The 15,256-nt window shown below is 38.6% G+C and overlaps 1 non-coding gene across 1 annotated transcript; it reads right to left on the bottom strand.

Annotated features, from left to right (window-relative positions):
* Positions 1-14,012: 14,012 nt before the first annotated feature.
* Positions 14,013-14,101, bottom strand: TRNAY-GUA (transfer RNA tyrosine (anticodon GUA)). Its single transcript is given in 2 exon segments — positions 14,013-14,048; positions 14,065-14,101. It is a non-coding gene; the product is annotated as a tRNA-Tyr (tRNA).
* Positions 14,102-15,256: the final 1,155 nt, after the last annotated feature.

Genomic DNA, 15,256 nt, shown 5'->3' with positions numbered 1-15,256 from the left:
TGAGATGCTAGAAAGTACTTAATAAAAGATTCAGGATCTAATTGAGAAATTTCAGGGTAAGGTCTAAGGAAGCGGGAGTTTCTTATAAATTGGATGCTGTCAAAATGCCGGGACAATTTTATGATGGAGGATCTCATTAAATCTTTTCTTTTTCATTTTTATTTTTAATGAGAGGATAATTACATATTGTGTTGGTTTCTGCCACACATCAACATGAATCGGCCATGGATATACATAAGCCCCCCCCATCTTGAACCCCTCTTCAACCTCCTTCCCCATCCCACTCCTCTAACTTGTCACAGAGCACCAACTTTGGGTTCTCTGCATCATACAGCAAACTTCCAAAGGCTATCTATTTTACATACAGTAATGTATATGTTTCAGTGCTATTCTCCCAAAACATCCCACCCTCTCCTTCCCCCACTGTGTCCAAAAGTCTGTTCTTTATGTTTGCATGCCCTTGCCTTTCAAATAGGCTCATCAGTACTATCTTTTTAGATTCCATGTATATATGCTGCTAAGTCACTTCAGTTGTGTCCAACTCTGTGCGACCCATAGATGGCAGCCCACCAGGCTCCCCCGTCCCTGGGATTCTCCAGGCAAGAACACTGGAATGGGTTGCCATTTCCTTCTCCAATGCATGAAAGTGCAAAGTGAAAAGTGAAGTTACTCTGTTGTGTCCAACTCTTAGCGACCCCATGGCCTGCAGCCTACCAGGCTCCTCTGCCCATGGGATTTGCCAGGCAAGAGTACTGGAGCGGGGTGCCATTGCCTTCTCCACCATATATATATATATATGTGTGTGTGTCAATATACAATTTTTTTCTCTTTCTGATTTACTTCACTCTGTATAATAGCCCCTACATTCATCCCCCCACTAGAAATGACTCAAATGCATTCCTTTTTATAGCTGAATAACATGCAGCCCACTCCAGTACTCTTGCCTGGAAAATCCCATGGATGGAGGAGCCTGGTAGGCTGCAGTCCATGGGATCGCTAGGAGTCGGACACGACTCCGCGACTTCACTTTCACTTTTCACTTTCATGCATTGGAGAAGGAAATGGCAACCCACTCCAGTGTTCTTGCCTGGAGAATCCCAGTGATGAGGGAGCCTGGTGGGCTGCCGTCTACGGGGTCGCACAGAGTCGGACACGACTGAAGTGACTTAGCAGCAGCAGCAACATTCCACTATATTCCTGTACAACTTACTTATCCATTCATCTGTCAGTGGACATCTAGGTTGCTTCCATGTTCTAACTATTATAAATAGTGCTGCAATGAACATTGGGGTACATGTGTCTTTTTCAGTTATGGTTTCCTCAGGGTATATGCCCAGTAGTGGGATTGCTGAGTTATATGATAGTTTTAGTCCTAGGGTTTTTTTTTTTTTTTTTTTTTTTTTTTTTAAGAATCTGCATACTGTTCTCCGTAGTGGTTGTATCAATTTTCATTCCCATAAATAGTGCAAGAAGGTTTCTTTTTCTCCACACCCTCTCCAGCATTTACTACATGTAGGCATTTTGATGATGGCCATTCTGACAGCTATGAGATGATAACTAGTTTTGATTTGTGTTTCTATAATAATGCACAACGCTGAGCATCTTTCCATGTGCTTATTAGCCATCTATATGTCTTCTTTGGAGAAATGTCTGTTTAGGTCTTCTGCCCACTTTGTGATTGAGTTGATTGTTTTTCTTTTTCTTTTTTTTTTTTTTTCTCATTGTTTTTCTTGTATTGAGCTGCATGAGCTGCTGGTATGTTTTGGAGATTAATCCCTTGTCAGTTGTTTCTTTTGCTATTATTTTTCTCCTATTCTGAGGGTTGTCTTTTTGCCTTGTTTATAGTTTCCTTTACTGTGCAAAAGCTTTGAAGTTTAATTAAGCCTCATTTGTTTATTTTTGTTTTTATTTCCACTACTCTAGCAGGTGGGTCATAAAGGATCTTGCTGTGATTTGTGTTAGAGAGTGTTCTGCCTATGTTTACCTCTAAAAATTTTGTAGTTTCTGGCCTTATGTTTATGTCTTTAATATATTATGTGTTTATTATTGTGTATGGTGTTAGGAAATGTTCTAATATCCTTCTTTAACATGTAACTGACCAGTTTTCCCATCACTACTTAATGAAGAGACTGTCTTTTCTCCATTGTATATTTCTGCCTCCTTTTTCAAAAATAAGGTGCCAGTAGGTGCATTGATGGACTTATCGCCAGGTTTTCTATGTTGTTCCATTGGTCTATATTTCTGTTTTTGTGCCAGTACCATTCCATCTTGATGACTGTAGCTTTGTAGTACAGTTTGAAGTTAGGAAGGTTGATTTCTCCAGCTCCATTCTTCTTCCTCAAGACTGCTTTGGTTATTTGGGGTCTTTTGTGTTTTCATACAAATTGTGAAATTATTTGTTCTAGTCCTGTGAAAAATATTATTGGTAGTTTGACAGGGATTGCGCTGAATCTATAGACTGCTTTGTGTAGTATAGTCATTTTCACTATATTGATTCTTCCAGTCCAAGAACATGATCTGTCTCTCCATCTGTTTGTGTCATTTTGTTATCTTTCATCAGTGTCTCCTGGTTTTCTGCATATAGGTCTTTTGTCTCTTTAGGTAAATTTATTCCTAAGTGTTTTATTCTTTTTGTTGCAATGGTGAATGGGATTGTTTCCTTAATTTCTCTTTCTGATTTTTCATTGTTAGTGCATACAGATGCAAGGGATTTCTGTTTATTAATTTTATATCCTGCAACTTTACTATATTCATTGATTAGCTTTAGTAATATTATGGTGACATCTTTAGGATTTTCTGTATAGAGAATCATTTGATCTGCAAACAGTGAGAGTTTTACTTCTTTTCCAATCTGGATTCCTTTTATTTCCTTTGCTTCTCTGATTTCTGTGGCTAGGACTTCCAAAACTATGTTGATTAATAATGGCGAGAGGGTGCACCCTTGTTTTATTCCTGATTTTAAAGGAAATGCTTCCAGTTTTTCACCACTGAGGATAGTGTTTACTGTAGGTTTGTCATATATGGCCTTTATTATGCTGAGATATGTTCCTTCTATGCCTACTTTCTGGAGAGGTTTTATCATAAAAGGATATTGAATTTTGTCAAAGGCTTTCTCTGCATCTATTGAGATGATCATATGTTTTTTATCTTTCAATTTGTTAATATGGTGTACCACACTGATTGACTTGCATATATTGAAGAATCCTTTTGTTGAGGATTTTTGCATCTATGTTCATCACTGATTGGCCTGTAATTTTCTTTTTTGTGGCATCTTTGGTTTTGGTATCAGGGTGATGGTGGCCTCACAGAATGAGTTTGGGCGTTATCTTCCTCTGAAATTATTTGGAAGGGTTGAGCAGCATAGATGTTAGTTCTCTAAACTTTTGGCAGAATTCGCCTGTGAAGCCATCTGGCCCTGGGCTTTTGTTTGTTGGAAGATTTTTTATTACAGTTTTGATTCCATGCTTGTGATTGGTCTGTTCATAATCTCTTTTTCTTCCTAGTTCAGTATTGAAAGGTTACACTTTTCTAAGAATTTGTTCATTTCTTCCATGTTGTCCATTTTTATTGACATATAGTTGCTCATAGTAGTCTTTTATAATCCTTTGTATTTCTGTGTTATCTGTTGTAACTTCTCTTTTTTCATTTCTAATTTTATTCATTTGAGGTTTGTTTTTTTTTTAATGAGTCTGGTTTACAGTTTGTCAATTTTGTTTATCTTCTCAAAGAACCAGCTTTTAGTTTTATTGATCTTTGCTATTGTCTCCTTCATTCCTTTCCATTTATTTCTGCTATGATCTTTATGATTTCTTCCTTTCTACTTTGGGGGTATTTTTGTTCTTTTTCTACTTGCTTTAGGTATAAGATTAGGTTATTTGATGGCTCTCTTGTTCCTTGAATCAGGCTTATATTGCTAGAAAGCTCCCTCTTAACACTATTTTTACTGTATCCCATAGGTTTTGAATTGTCAAGTTTTCATTGTTATTTGTTTCTAGACATATTTTTATTTCCTTTTTGATTTCTTCAGTGATCTGTTGGTTATTCAGAAGTGTATTGTTTAACCTCCAAGTGTCTGTGTTTTTTTATAGTATTTTTCCCTATAGTTGATATCTAACCTTACAGCATTGTGGTCAGAAAAGATGCTTGAATTATTCACTTTTTAAAAATTTACCAAGGCTTGATTTGTGGACCAGGATGTAATCTATCTTGGAGAATATTCCATGTGTAATTAAAAAAGAAAGTGAAAGCTGTTGTTTTTGGATGAAATGCCTGTAGATCTCAATTAGGTCTAACTTGTCCAGTGTATCATTTAAAGCTTGTGTTTCCTTATTAATTTTCTGTTTGGATGATCTGTCCATTGATGTGAGTAGGGTATTAATGTCCCTCACTGTTATTGTATTACTGTTGATCTACTCTTTAATAATTGCTAGCATTTGGCTTATGTACTGAGGTGCTTCTAAGTTGGTTGCATATAGATTTACAATTGTTATATCTTCTTCTTGGATTAATTCCTTGTTTATTATGTAGTGTCCTTCTTTGTCTCTTGTGATCGTCTTTAGTTTGAAATCTATTTTATCTGATATGAGTGCTGCAACTCCTGCTTTCTTTTGATTTCCATTAACATGGAATATCTTTTTCCAGCCCCTCACTTTCAGTATGTATATGTCCCTAGTTTTGATGTGGATCTCTTATAGACAGCATATATAAGGTGCTTATTGTTGTATCCATTCAGCCAATCTCTGTCTTTTGGTTGGAGCACCTAACTCATTTACATTTAAGGTAGTTATCTATATGTATGATCTTGTTATGATTTATTTTATTCTTTGGAATTTGTTTTGTATGCCTTTCCTTTTTGTGTTCCTTGTCTAGAGAAGCTCCTTTAGTATTTGTTGTAGAGCTGGTTTGGTGGTGCTGAATTCTCTCTTCTTATCTGTAAATTTTTGATTTCCTGTTCAAATCTGAAAGAGATCCTTGCTGGGTAGAGTAGTCTTGGTTGTAAATCTTCCTCTTTCACCACTTTATGTGTATCCTTTCATTCCCTTCTGTCATGCAGAGTTTCTGTTGAAGATCAGCTATTAGCCTTGTGGGGATCCCCTAGTATGTTATTTGTTGCTTTTTCCTTGCTGCTTTTTAATATTTATTCTTTGTGTTTAATTTTTGTTAGTTTGATTAATATCAAACTTGTCTTGGTGTGCTTCTCCTTGGGTTTATCTTGTATGAAACTCTCTGGGCTTCCTGGATCTGGGTCACTATTTCCTTTCCCATTTTCGGTACTTTTTCGCTATAGTTTCCTCAAATATTTTCTCATGCCCTTTCCTTTTGTCTTCTTCTGGGACCTCTATGAGTCAATATGGTTATACTTAATGTTGTCCCAGAGGTCTCTGAGACTCTTTATTATTTTCTGCTTCAGTTATTTCTACCATTTTATCTTCCAACTCCTTTATCTGTCCTTCTGTCTCAGTTACTCTACTGTTGGTTCTCTCCCGTATATTTCTAATCTCAGACATTATGTTGAGATTATGTTGTTCATTATTGAATTATGTTGTTCATTATTGATTGTTTATCCTTTAACCCTAGATTCTTGTTAAACATTTCTTGCATCTCCTCGACCCATGCTTCCAGTCTATTTATCCATGTCTCCATTTTATTTTCAAGATTTTGGATCATCTTTAAAATCATTACTCTGAATTTTTTTCAGAAGAATGCCTATTTCCTCTTCATTTGTTTGGTCTTGTGGGTTTTTACCATGTCGCTTCATCTACTGCATGTTTCTGCCTTTTCATTTTGTTCAGTTTACTGTATTTGAGGTCTCCTTTCTGTAGGCTGGAAGGTCGTAGTTCCTCTTAATTGTAGAATCTGCCCTCCATGGATGGGGTTGGACCAGCGCTTTGTGAAGGTTTCCTGGTTGGGGATACTTATGCCTATGTTCTGGTGACTGGAGCCGGATCTTATCTCTCTAAAGGATAGTGCCATGTCCAGTAGTGTGTTTTGTAGGTCTATGGGTTTGGTATGGCTTTGGGCATCCTGTCTGCTAATGTGCAGGGTTGTGTCCCTGTTTTGCTGAAGAATTAGCATGGGGCATCCAGCACTGGAACTTGCTGGCCTTTGGGTGGGGCTAGGTTTTAGTGTTGAGATGAAAACCTGTGGGAGGGATCTCATCTATTAATGTTCCCTGGAGTCAGGGGTTCTCTGGTGGATCAAAGTCTTGAGCTCGGGTCTCCCATCTCAGGTGTTAATGCCTGAGCTCTACTATAGTGCCAAGACCTCACAAACTACATAGCACAGAAGACAAAACCCCAAGACTCGGTGAAGGCAATACTCAACAGTCCAGAACACCAGCACAATTCACACCAACATCCTCCAATATTTCTGGGAAGGTCTCTGGACCTGTTGTAGGCAGGCTGCGGTCAGCTCAGTCTCAGATCTGGCCTTATTCCAGCTTGTACTTGCTCCTAAAATTCACAGTTGCCCCTGAAGTCCACGGTCTGTTCCCCACCCAGACACAAGGGGGCTAAGGCCAAGACTTACTAAGGCTCACTCCTTCACTTGAGCTGGGGGAAAGGGAGAATATGGCAGCCACAATTGGGATGTACCTGTGGCACAACTGGGAGTACCTGCGGCAATAGACAACTGCTGGATGCTGTTACAATCTGAGGCAGGTCCTGTGCTCTCCCAGAGGAACTGGCCTCAGGCTGTGGGACCCTAGTAAGAATCTAGCTGTTTAAGCTCCCAGGAAGGTGTGGGCAGTAACCTGTGCCTGCTCATAGCTTGGTGGTATCTGCCACCTCTGGGGTCAGGACTGCATCAGCGGCTTTTTGCTTTCTGTCTCAGGCACTTTCCTGGATTTAGAAGTGGCAGTTACATCTAATTTCACAACTGGTGCTCTGACCAGTTTTGATTTGGGGTTTTGGTGGCTGTCAGTGGGCACTCAGCCACTGACAGTGTGCAAGTGTGGCATTAGTATCCCGGTGACAATGACTTCTTGCCATTCTGAGACACTCAGTATTTTCTTTGGACTCCCTCCACTGCATTGAAGTAGCCCCCTTAGAGTATCCTCATGGCAGCTAATCCCAAACCTCTCCCTGGGATCTGACACCTGTGCCTGAGCCTCGGCATCCCATCCCCAGCTTCTGCAGCAGGCTGAGACTTGCAAGGCACTTCTCTGTTAAGAAGTGCTGTTCGGCAGCGATTTCTGTGATGCATTTTCTGTTTTGTCCTCTGAGCCCCCGCTGTTTCACTTAACTCTGGTGTGATTAGCCTCGATGCCTCAGCGGAAATGGGCCTCATCTCGCCTGGAGGGGAGAACCTCCTGGATTTTCTCGAGTTGCGGCAGGTGCTCTTGAGTTACGACGGGGACATCAGGGACCTCTCTTGAGACCTCTCAAGATTCCTCTCCAGTCGATGCCGGGGCCTAAGACCTTGTGTGGAGCCGGGGCCAGAACCTGAGGATTCCTCTCCAGTGCTGACATGGATCTTGGGGTACTTCTGGAGTCTCCAAAGGGGAGTCAGTCTTCGTCTCGAGTGGGGGCATGCACGTCCGCTTTCCTCCCGAGCTGTAGCAGCAGTGTCACGCTTCCCGTTGCGTGGATCAAGGGATCTGTGGCTTTCCCTCGAGGCTTTCCCACGAGTCTTTCCCACAGGGCTGTCCCACGTGCCACCCTGGTGTGAGTCGATCGTCGACGTGAAAGTCGAGGCAGTGCAGGGAAAACAGGTTCCTCTGGAATAGACTGAGACATCTGGGGGACTCTTGGAATGGTGGCATGATGCTGGAGTTCCTCTCGCCTTTCCTGTTGAGAGTGCCTCCTCTTGAGATGCCACGGGAACACCGGGAATTCTTTCCCGACGAAGCAGGGAAAGGATCCCTCATCTTGAGCTACGAGGCGGAAACGGGGCTCCTCTGGATGGGGGCGGGACCCTCGTGCTTCCTGTCGATTGGAGACGGGTATGTCGGGGAACTTCTTGAGTTGCAGCAAGGGTGTGAAGGACTCTTTCGAAGTTCCAGAGGGAAGGTGTGATTAGCCTCGAGTCGCCTCAGCGGAAATGGGCCTCATCTCACCTGGAGGGGAGAACCTCCTGGATTTTCTCGAGTTGCGGCAGGTGCTCTTGAGTTACGACGGGGACCTCTGGGACCCGCTCTGGTGGCCTCAGGAAAGGCCAGTCCCCATGCGAGTTGCTAGGGGGCATCCCCACCCATAAGGGGGTTTATGAATAAGCAGAAAATTTTCCTCTTTCACAACTCTCTCCCTTGGGGTACAAGTCTCCATCCTGAAATCCTTTGTCTCTTTCTACATCTTTATCTTTTGCCCTGCCTCATTCTAAGAAGACTGTCTTGCCTTTTTGGAAGTTCAGGGTCTTCTGCTGTTGTTCAGAAGTTGTTCTGTAGGAGTTGTCCCATATTCAAATGAATTTTTGATGTATTTGTGGGGAGGAAGGCAATCTCCCCATCTTACTCACCTGCCATTTTCCATCATAACTTAATTTTGAAATATATTTTGAAATAAAAAGTGTTTTGCCTCTCTAAACTCTTTTCCTCTAATTCTTTCCATCCTTATTTCTATCTTGGTAAAGTCACTGGTCACACTTGAAAATAACATGATGTACACTTCTAGATTTCCAGGGGTCATCACTCAAAACATTTGATTTCCCAGAGCATGTAAATTGCTGAGGGTGGAGGTTAGCCTGGGAAGGAAGAGGGAGAATGCTTTAGGTCTGCATGTAGAGTCAGAAAAAATCCTGAAACTATTCTACTTATTACTAAAATGTATATAGATATATATTTTTTACATATATATATATATATCTACATATATAATATACATATATATAGATATAAGGAATGATGCTAAAGCTGAAACTCCAGTACTTTGGCCACCTCATGCAAAGAGTTGACTCATTGGAAAAGACTCTGATGCTGGTAGGAATTGCGGGCAGAAGGAGAAGGAGACGACAGAGGATGAGATGGCTGGATGGCATTACCGACTCGATGGACGTGAGTTTGAGTGAACTCCGGAAGTTGGTGATGGACAGGGAGGCCTGGCGTGCTGCAATTCATGGGGTTACAAACAGTCTGACACAACTGAGCAACTGAACTGGAACTGGATATATATATATATATATATATATATATATATATATATATGAGTCCATAATTATGCCAGTGTTCATAGGAGCATTATACACAATTGTAAAAGGTTGAAACAACTCAAATATCCATTGACAGATGAATGGATAAATATAATGTAGTATAAACATATAATGAAATATTATTCAGCCTTTATTTTTAATTTATATATTTTTGGCTGCCTTGCATCTTCACTGCTGTGTGCAGGCTTTCTCCAGTTGTAGCAAGCAAGGACTTCCTTCATTATGGTGCCCAGGCTCCTCATTACAGTGGCTTCTCTTGTTTCAGCTCATAGGCTCTAGGCTTCAATAGCTTTAGAGCACGGGCTTAGTGGCTCCAGGGCACGTGGGATCTTATGGAGCAGGGATCAAACCCATGTCCCCTGTATTGGCAGGCAGATTCTGGGCCACTGTACTATCAGGGAAGTCCCCAGCCTGTAAAAGGAAGGAACTTCTGATACCTGCTACAACACAGATGAACTCTGAAGACACTATACTAAATGAAACAAGCCAGACATAAAAGGGAAAATATTCTATGATTTCACTTATGTAGAGTACCTGAAACAATCAAATTCATACAGACAGAAAGCAGAACAGTGTTATGAAGGGCTGGAAGAGTGGAGAATGAGGACTGTTTAACTGATACAGAGTTTCAGTTTAGGATCATTAAAAAATTGGATGGATGGATAATGGTAGTAGTCGCACAATGATGTGAAAGTACTTAATGCCCCTGAATTTTACACTTAAAAATAATTAAGATGGTAAATTTTATGTTATGTATATTTTGTCACAATTTTAAAAGCTAATGACAAGCGATGGTTGGACAGAAGAACCATGCTTGCTTCACCAATTATAAGGTTCCCATTGTAACTCTTTAATAATAGTTTATCCTTTAGCCAATGATTGCCAAGAACATACCTGAAATTGTACAAGTTGGATTTATAGCTTTTTGTAGTAAGGAAGAATCCACATCACGGGAACCCTGGGCCATATAAGTAAGAGAGTGTTAGAAAGTACATATTATAGGACTTTCTCTTATATTTGGAGATTTAAGAAGGATTTAAGGAAGTTGGGCTTTGCTTTGATTAGGATTCTGTCAGGAAGTGGTGTAGGGAGTAATTCAATGAGTATCTTCATAAATCTTATCTACAAGGAGGAGATACTAGACTAAGGCTAGAGTCGAACACGACTGAGCAACTGAATTGAACTGATAAGAAATAAAGAAGCAAGAGTCACTCATTAGAGTAGGGTATATCAGATCATTTTTGTGACATATACACTACTAATGTTTTATCTGTTTTAGATATGATTACAGAGGGTTCATGTTCTTATTTGTTGCAGTTGCTCAAGGTCTTGGAGTGGCCTTGTCCAGTGTCAATGTTCCATGAATGTGTTTATGTTTAACAGGTGAACACCAAGGCCTGGCTGATAATCCCAGAAATCCTAGGTGTCAGGGACTATTTTTCTTTCTGACCAATAAGTAGAAGGACACAGCCCAGCTTAATTTATTTGGAGCTCTAAGAGTACTAGTCTAGTAGACCTTTGCAAATGATTAATGACATTGACAACTTTGATATGTACTCTTCATCAGTAAAATTTTCACTTACATTTTATGGCATGAGCAGATTGATGCAATAAAGCAATTTTTATGCCTGCATGCACAAGCTCATGAGTGTTCATGCACATGTATGCCCTGCAAAACCTCTTCTACCCTGCCATTCTCGAATAGTTCCAAAGGTACACAGAAGCAATGATAATCCCTGCTGCAGAATAACTCACTCAATTTGCATTTCTTTTCAGTCTCTTCTTGCAAACCCCAAAGGCAATCATCTATATCTAGGGCTGTCTGACAGGCAAAGGTAATGCTGTAGGACACCAGTAACACCTTAGAGGAAGAGATTCTGAGAAGAAAAGTCAGATAATGAGCTCTCAGTCTAGCCTTAGCCCTAGAACTACAGATCAGCAATGGGAGATAGTGTCAGAAATTTGGACATAGTGTGAGATACAGGAAGGACAAGTATCTGGGAGCTCTGAAAAATGCTCAGTACAGAAAAACAAAGAATTAGACTCAATGACTATTTGTGCTTTTATTCATTTTCCCGACTACCATTCTAGCATCATTTAAGACTACACCTTTGGCTAAATCCTGTATTTGTCTTAGTAAATGCATAAACTTACGGGATTCTGTATCTAAGGTATAAACTACATTCAGAGTAGCTGTCCACAACTCTAGTGCTGAACGTGAACAGATTCATAATTCTGAGTGTATGTTTACGATGGCCAGCTTTTGCAAACCTATACTGCTCTGGTGGTAAATAACAAACATTTTGGTAATTTGCAGTCACAGCTATCTTATTACTTGGTGTCTTTTAATATATTTCATCATGAAAAATTTCACACACTTGCAAAAGTGTAGAGAACAGTAAATAAACCTTCACATACTCATCATTCAGACTCAATAAGTATCAGCTCATGGGAAACTTTTATTTTCTAGACACTGCTATTTCAAATTGAATGATTTTAGAGCAAATTCCATGTATGATAATATTTAATCCAAAATATTTTGATGTATTAAGTTAATGATCTAATATAGTCAATCAATCAATTCAGATTTTAAAAATCACCAATTATTGAATGAACTGAGATTTTCTCAACTCACTGATTAGCATCCTAGATACAATATAAATGGAATACTTTGAATTCTGTTTCTTAACTCAAGTTGTATATAGGGAAATATATATGCACTTATTTATACAACTTGTAGGGAAATTGTAAGAAATGAAATTAAAACTTTACAAACATAGACTATCCTAAGTTAAAGGTAACCATACCCTCTGGTTCTGCAATTACTATGTGAATGCAATGTTGAAGAGAATATTTATTTCCTTGATTATATATTATATATTATATGATTATATAATATTATATGATATTATATAATATTATGATTATATATTATATAATATTATATAATATTATATGATTATATATTATATAATATTATATATATTATAATCACTGCATTTATTCTTTATAGCCTAAAGATCTTTTAGAAGGATTGAAGTTTGTGTACTTTTTCTTTTTTATCAAAACAGTCATTTTGGAAAAAGCAAATGAAAATGCATACATCTTTGATTTAAAAAGTCAAGCCTAAGACCTAGGCCTCATTTTGTCTACTATACACTAAGTATTTCTCAAGATAGCTGTAAAGAGCCAACACAGCTTGACAAAGATTATACTCCAAAACAGACAGGAGATAGATCTTCTGATCCCTGAACAAGGAGGGACTTGAGCCATCCTGGCGATGTGAATTTAAAATTGACTAATACCCCTACTAGTCCTTGTTATGCTATATTGATGATGCTTATGATTATTCCCGGAGAAGGCAATGGCACCCCACTCCAGTACTCTTGCCTGGAAAATCCCATGGATGGAGGAGCCTGGTAGCCTGCAGTCCATGGGGTCGCCAAGAGTCGGACACGACTAAGCGACTTCACTTTCACTTTTCACTTTCATGCATTGGAGAAGGAAATGGCAACCCACTCCAGTATTCTTGCCTGGAGAATCCCAGGGACAGGGGAGCCTGGTGGGCTGCCGTCTATGAGGTCACACAGAGTCAGACACCACTGAAGTGACTTAGCAGTAGCAGTAGCATACACTAAGTAAAACCAAATGATGACTAAGTTATTTATTATGTATCACACTTATACAAGACATGTTTTTTACCTTCCCATATAGACAATAATACAATTTCGTTTCATTATTACGTATGGTTTGGAAATGTCATTTGACCAAAATACTAAGAACATTTTCAGATACCTCTGAAAATACATATAAGGACTTTTTTACAGTTACTATAAAAAAAAAAGATAAATTGAAAAGCTAAAGATGTTAACCTGTAGGTCTTAGAAAGAATGGTTAAAACTGAAATTTATACAGGACGTTGGAGTTAAATATTTAATGAGTGGAGAGAAAACCAAGATGGATTATACATTAACTATGTAAATTTTTCTGCATCCCCCACCCCGCAAAGAAAAAATAAAAGACCTGAAGTATATTTATTTCACTATAAAAAAATAGCATAGTTCTAAGATATAAGAATGCATGCTATTTAATAATTATATAATACTTGTACTAAGAGTCGGACACGACTGAGCGACTGAACTGAACTGAACTGAACTGAGCACTAAATGGCTATATATGGAGTCAGAGTATCTTTGACAGCTTGTATGAAAAACAGGCATATAAACTTGCCTTTACATGCCCTACAGAAAGTGTTACAAAATATATACTGTATCAAATACAGACAAACTATCATTAACACAAAATGGCTAAGGAGCCAAACACAAAATGTCTTTCCCGGCCCAACAAAGATAGTTGTGGACCAAGAAGAGATGAACGCCAAAATCTATAATAAATCACATAGCAACTGACAAAAAATTCTGAAAGGACACTACAAATGCCTAGATCCTTATTTCCCAGATTGAGTGATTAATTTTTAAAGTACAAAGAAGAGAATAGGAGCTAAGAAATATAATCCAAAAGGACACCCCACACAAATATCGCTGGGGGATGAGGAAATTATGGAGCTACCTTCCTAAAATAGAAAAATTAGTAAGCATGCAACCTCCAAATTAATGGGTTTGGCAGAAAATCCATGGAATCAGAACACTGAAAAATGGCACAGTTCTCAAAGTAAATAATGCTGGATTGCAGACACAAAGAGTCATAAGACTAATCTCGATTTTGCATAAAAATTCAAAAATGCAGTATTTAAAGTTGTGGCTCCATTGTACATTTTTTTCTCCTTTGTCAAAGATTAATTGACTAGAGGCATGTGGGTTTATTTCTGGGCTATGTATTCTGTTCCATTGATAAATATAAAACCTTTCTCCTTCGAGCCGGAATCGAACCAGCGACCTAAGGATGGCCACAGACAGGCATCTACAGTCCTCCGCTCTACCAGCTGAGCTACCGAAGGGAACACACATATGACTGAAAATATAATGAATATACAATGGAGAAAAGACAGTCTCAGCAAGTTGTGTTGGGAAAACTTGACAGCTGTATTTAAATCAATGAAATTACAACATTCCCTCACACCATATCCAAAAATACATTCAAAATGACTTAAAGACTTAAATGTAAGACATGGCACCATAAAACTCCTAGAAGAGAACATAGGCAAAACGTTTTCTGAATAGTAACAGTGTTTTCTTAGGACAGCCTCCCAAAGCAATAAAAATAAAACTGAAAATAAACAATGGAACATAATCAGACCTTTAAGCTTTTACATAGCAAAGGAAATCATAAGTGAAACAAAAGACAACATACAGACTAGGAGAAAATATTTGCAAACAATGTGACTGACAATTAATTTCCAAAATATACAAACAGTTTATATAACTCAACAAAATAAACAAATAACCCAATTTTAAAAATGGGCAAAAGACCTAAATAGACATTTCTCCAAAGAAGATATACATATTATCAAAAGACACATGAAAAGATACCCAACATAGCTAATTGTTAGAGAAATGCAAATCAAAACTACAGTGAGGTATCACATCACACTAGTCAGAATGACCATCATCAAAATGTCTACAAATAATAAATGCTGGAGAAGGAGTGGAGAAAAGGAAACCCTCCTATACTATTGGCAGGAATATAAATTGATGCAGCCACCATGGAAAGCCATATGAAAATTTCTTTAAAAGCTAAAAATAGAGTTCCCATATGATCTAGCAACCCCACCCTTGGGCATATATCTGGAAAAATCTCTAATTCAAAAAGATTTATCCACTTCTATATTCATAGCAGCACTATTTACAATAGCCAAGGTATGGAAGCAACCCAAATGTCCATCAACAGATGAATGTATAAACAAGATGTGATTCTTTTGTATATATATATATATTTTACTTTACAATACTGTATTGGTTTTGCCATACATTGACATGAATTTGCCACAGGTGTATATGAGTTCTTAATCCTGAACCCCCCTCCCACCTCTCTCCCCATATCATCTCTCTGTGATTCTTATATACAAAGAAATATCACTTCTTCACTTAAAAAAAGAGAAATAATGCCATTTGTAGCAACATGAATGGACCTAGAGATGATCATATTAAGTAAA

This window comes from Ovis aries, chromosome 16 (assembly GCF_016772045.2).
Source record: "Ovis aries strain OAR_USU_Benz2616 breed Rambouillet chromosome 16, ARS-UI_Ramb_v3.0, whole genome shotgun sequence".
NCBI lineage: Eukaryota > Metazoa > Chordata > Mammalia > Artiodactyla > Bovidae > Ovis > Ovis aries.
This window is presented reverse-complemented; position numbering and strand designations above follow the sequence as displayed.